The sequence below is a fragment of the Acomys minous genome, assembly GCF_964271855.1.
Source record: "Acomys minous genome assembly, chromosome: 7".
Taxonomy (NCBI): Eukaryota; Metazoa; Chordata; class Mammalia; order Rodentia; family Muridae; genus Acomys; species Acomys minous.
In genome coordinates this window covers 125134626-125140338 of record NC_140488.1, presented here as the reverse complement: position 1 = coordinate 125140338, position 5713 = coordinate 125134626, and positions in this window count along the sequence as shown.

The following is a 5713-nucleotide window of genomic DNA, read 5'->3' as shown; positions in this document are numbered from 1 at the left end:
CTGTTGGAACTTTGGGAGAAATGCACAAAAAATTAACCCCAGAAGAGCTATGGGTATGCATGGGATGTAGCAACATGAATTCATAATTTCTAACATATACATATGTATATGTTAATATGTGTAAGCATGTATGCATATGTGTTTCCAAGATATGGCTAATGTAACAGCCTAAATATCTTTTTTTTTTTGGTGTTTTGAGACAGGGTTTTTCTGTGTTATCTTGGCTGGCCTGAACTTGCTTTGTAGACCAGGATGGCCTCGAACTCACAGTGATCTGCCTGCCTCTGACTCTCAAGCATGGGGATTAAAGGTGTGAGCCACCACACCTGGCTTCAGTCTAAATATCTTAAGCAGTAGTGAGCATTGGGGTCTAATGTTGTCCCTTGGACTGAGGAAGAGAGGGACTGGCAAATGCTGTATGCATGCTCATTTGAAACCATTGACAAATTAAGAGGTTTTTGTATTTATTTTTATTTTATGTGCACTGGTGTTTTGACTGCATGTATGTGTGAGGGTATTGAATCTTGCAGTTGCAGACAGTTGTGAGCTGCCATGTAGATATGAACCCAGGTCCTCTGGAAGAACAGTCAGTGTTCCTAACCACTGAGCCATCTCTCCAGCCTCCTGACAAATTAAAACATTTAAAAAGATATAATTTTTATGTGTAAGAGTGTTTTGCCTGCAAGTATGTAAGTGCACTGAGTGTATGCCTGGTATCTCTGGAGGCCAGAATAGGGTGTTAGTTAGATCCCCTGGAACTGGAGTTACAGATGGTTACAAGCCACCATGTGGATGCTGAGAACTGAAGTGGGGTCCTCAGCATGAGCAGCCAGTGTTTTTACCCACTGAACCATCTCTCCAGCTTCCCCCCAAACCCTTTAAATAGATGGATGGTTGTATATGATGATGTCATCTATTTCTGACTTAAGTACAGATGAAAAGTAATTGACCTGTATTTCCAAGGCATAAAGGCCCATCTGAGAAAATAGGTAGAATTTGCTCCAGTGGCAAGCCAGGGAAGATGCTGGGTAAGAGAATTAAAAAGGCCAAGCTGGGATCAAGAGAAAGCTCACTGAAGGTGCAGCAGTTGGCCCATAGCAGGGGATTCCTGCATGCTCTATCCCTTCTTCAGTTAACGATGAAAGAGAGAGCTCCTGGGAGATCAGCTTGGGCCAGTAGGAGCCCTCAAGAGCAGTTTACCTTCATGTTTTCTCTTGCAAAAGTTCCTACGACAGCTGCTAGAATTTGAATTTATTTTCCACTGGTACTAGGAAGCTACTAGAAGATTTTGGGTAAAATAAACACTATTAGAAGTAATTTTGAGCTACTCCAAATCAGAGATAGAATTAGAAGGATGAAATAAATAGACTGTGGTCCCCAGTTAGTGAGTGGGGTCTTCAACGGAGGTATATTTAGATATACTGAGAAAATTGATCAAGTGAGGCCAGAGGAGCAGGAATTAGGCACTCACAAGGAAGATGCAAAGAAAGGGCATTTGAGATGATGAAAACTGGGCAAATATGTGCAAGGGTAGAAAAGCAAAAGTATGCGGATGGTGGCTCAGTGGTTGCAGTGCTTCTCACATGAGCATGAGGACTGCGTTCAGATCCCCAGAAACCCATATAAATGCTAGTTAGTCATAGCTGTCAACCTGTATTCTTACCTCAGAAGGTGGAAATGGGGGACCCCAAAGCAAGCTGCTTAGCAAGACTAGCCATATCAGCCAACTCTGAGTTTGACTGCAAAATCTTGCCTTGAGAACGACTCTCCAGTTCTAAGTAGCTAAGAGCATGTTCTGCTCTTGTTGAGGACCTGAGTTCAATTCCCAGCACCTACATGAAGGCACAACCACTGGTACCTCCAGTTCCAGGGGATCTAATGCCCTTTTCTGTCCTCTGTGGTTACCAGTCAGGCATGTGATGCCTGTGAATAGAGCGGGTGATCAAGGATGGTTCCCATCATCAAACTCAGACTGCTGCACATATACAAAAACATCTGTACCCATATTCACCACACACACTGTGACAAAAGATAAGCAAGCTAGAGTATGGCACACTTGAATGGGTGTCAAGTTGCTTGATCCATTTTACTGGGAAGGTAGCTGAACAGGGAAATATGAGAACACAAAAAGTGTGTAGTATTGTTCCTCTAGGAAAACACATAGGCCAGACTGCTTACAAAACAGATGTGAAGCCGATGGCAAAGTGGAGCAACCAGAATCCTCATGCATTGTTAGCGAGAGTATAAAGTGTTGAAGCTACTCAGGAAAATAGCTTGGTGTTTTACTACAAAGCATTCATATGATCTAGTAATCCTACCCCTGGAATTTTACTCACGTGAAATCACTTTAGGCTTGAGCAAAGGCCTTAGTTTATTCATCATTGCCAAAATATGGAAGCAACAAATATTGATGAAGTAGTGAGGAGGCAGTTAAACGATGGTACATCCAGGCAATAAATACTACTTCGCAATAACAAAGAATGAATTTGGAGCAATGGGGGGGGGGACTCTTTAAGCAGTGAGATTCATTTAAGTTTCTAGTGTGTTTAGTAAGTATTCACAAAAATAAATGAATGCTTTTATAACCAAAGAATGAAATTTCAGGTAGAGATGAATCTTTTTTTAATTTTATTGATTTATTCATAATACATCTCAATGGTTATCCCATCCCTTGTATCCTCCCATTCCTCCCTCCCTCCCATTTTCCCCTTTTTCCCCCGCCCCATGACTGTGACTGAGGGGGACTTCCTCCCCCTGTATATGCTCATAGGGTATCAAGTCTCTTAAGAAGCCAATCTTAAAATGACAGGTATAGCCATCTGGGTGTGGTGGCGCACACCTTTAATCTCAGCACTCAGGAGGCAGAGGCAGGTGGATTGCTCTGAGTTTGAGGCCAGCCTGGTCTACAAAGCGAGTCCAGGACAGCCAGGGCTGCACGGAGAAACCCTGTCTCAAAAAACCAAAAATACACTGGACAGGTGCTGTGTGAGCCTGCTTACACAATACCCTAGAAAAGGCAAAACTATGGATATAGAAAACCTATTGTTATCCGGGTATGGTATACACACACCTTTAGTCTTAGCACTTGGAAGGCAGAGGCAGGAGGCTCTCTGTGAGTTCAAGGCCAACCTGGTCTACATAGTGAGTTCCAGGACAGCTGTCTCAATAAACAAAAACAGAAAAGGTGGAGGCGGAGGAGAAAATACATCGCTAAGTAATGGAAGTACTTAGTACTTTCTAAGTAATTACTAAGTAATGAAAGTACTTAGCACACCAAAAGAGACTAAGCTAGAGATGTAGCTTGGTGGCAGAACACTTGCTTAGCATGAAGGAGTCTGTGAGTTCAGTTATAAAAGCCACCCCCATGGCTACTGTCAGATGGACAAACCATCTGAAAAGACACATTTCACACAATAAATATGAAAGGTGCTCAATACCACTAGCTTTCAGGGAACTATGCAAATTTAGCTGCAACACGTAGCATGTAATCCCAGCTACCATGGCTATTACAAAGGTAATGTTGCTGAGGGTGTGGCAACAAAAAAGCTCTTTGACTCTGTTAGTGGAAATGGAAATTAGTCGAGCCCATATGGAGTACCTTCAGAAAATTAAAGCCAGTGCTTCTAAGTATAGATTCAAAGGAAATGAAGTCAGCAAGCCGAAGAGATGCCTGTAGACCTGCACTTATTGCTGCGCTGCAGACAGCGTTATGATATGCAATCTCTCTAAAACGTCCTTCGAGGGCCAGTGAGCTGGCTCAGCAGATAAACGTGCTTGCCATCTGAAGCGACTCTGGCCAGGGCAGCCCAGTGATCATGGGTCTGGCAGGCCTTGCACTTTTCCCTTATTCCCTCTGCCTTGCTGAAAACCATTAGATTACATTCTCAAGGTAGTTACCAAGGTCTATTCCCTTATTTAGCCACTTCCTCAGTCCATACAATCAGCGAGCACCAGTTTCAGTGAGAAACCCTGTCTCAAAAGTTAAGGTGGAGAGCAATCAAGGAAGACGTCTGATGTCAACCTTTTGCCTTCATCGACATGCACACATGTGCCCAAGCACTCACATGAACATGTACACATACCAAATACACACACACACACACACACACACACAGAGAGAGAGAGAGAGAGAGAGAGAGAGAGAGAGAGAGAGACAGACAGACAGACAGACAGACAGACAGACAGACAGACAGACAGACAAACAGACACAGAGAGAGACAGACACAGAGACAGAGAGAGTCACAGAAAAATGAAGTAGTATTTCTGTAAAAACTGATCTGGAGAACATCATTGTTACATGACATAAGACAGACACAGAAAGTCAAGTCTCTTTTCCCCCTTTTTCATATGTCAAAACTAAAAGTCTTGGTGGCCCATGCCTTTAATTTCAGCATTTTGGAAGCAAAGACAGGCAAATCTGTGAGTTCAAGACCAGCCTAGTATATAGAGCAAGTTCTAGGGCAGCCAAGGTTGTTATACTCAACCTCCCACCCCAAACCTACGTGTAGAATTAGTGATTTAACAGACGGTGAGAATCTATGTGGAGAAGGAAAAGGAGGTTGGACTTGACCAGTATAATATCATGTGTATGTATGGAAATAATAAAACAAGCCCCATTCATGTGAACAATTCCTATGTGTGAATCAAAACCGTTTAAAATATAAAAGAAGTGCTATTTTGATAGGGGCTGTAGATGGAGAGAGTGTAAAACCTATGAAGAAACACAAAGGAAATTTTGCAGGTGATATTCTGGATTTTGATTGTCTCAGTAGTTACATAAGGGTCTATACTGATCAAGTTCATCTTAATGTAAAATGTCATTTAGAATAATAAACCAGACTCTTAAATTTTTAAAAATTTATTTTTCTGCATGGATGCTTCACGTATCATCAGTATCTGTGTACCAAGTGTGTGTCTAGTGGCCACAGAAGCCAGAAGAGGCTGCTGGATCCCCTGAGACAGGAGTTACAGTTTATGAACCATTATTTGGGTGCTGAGAATTGAACCCAGGTCCTCTGGAAGAGCAGCAAATGCCCTTAACCACTGAGCCATCTCTCCAGCTCCCAAATCAAACTTTTTACTTGAAAAATGGAATATGCAGACCTTGGGGTTATAACTTTCTCTTTTAAAAGTGTTTTTAGTAATTTTTCATATAATTTATCTTGATCATATTATTTCCCATCCCCCAATTCCTTCCAGATCCCCCTCACCTAGTCACCCTCATGTTCTTTCTTAATCTCTCAAAAGAACAAAACAATAATAAAAAATAAAATTCAAGACAAAACCTAAAGGCAATAAGATAAACAAACAAACAAACAACACAAAAGTACACAAAAAAGACTATGAAGTCCATTTTATGTTGGTAAACTCCACCTCAGCATGGGGCTTGCTTTGGAGCACAGTTGAAACAGAGAAAGCATTGGAGGAGACTAATTTTCCCTTTTGTAGCAGGTATCAAATGCAAACAGCTTCTTGTTAGTGGTAGGACTTTGGGACCATATCCCCTCCTAAGTCCTGGGATTTTGGTTTCTGTCTGTGCAGGTCTTATGCAGGCTGTCACTGTCTCTGTGAGTTCCTATGTATCTCAGTCAGAATTTTACCCTAATATTATGGCTGAGGTTCCATTGCTCAGATATATAACACTTCTTTAGCTGTTCTCTGTCAATGCCTCTGGGCTTACATCTTTTGGCTCTTCTGGTTAATGTTACAATGA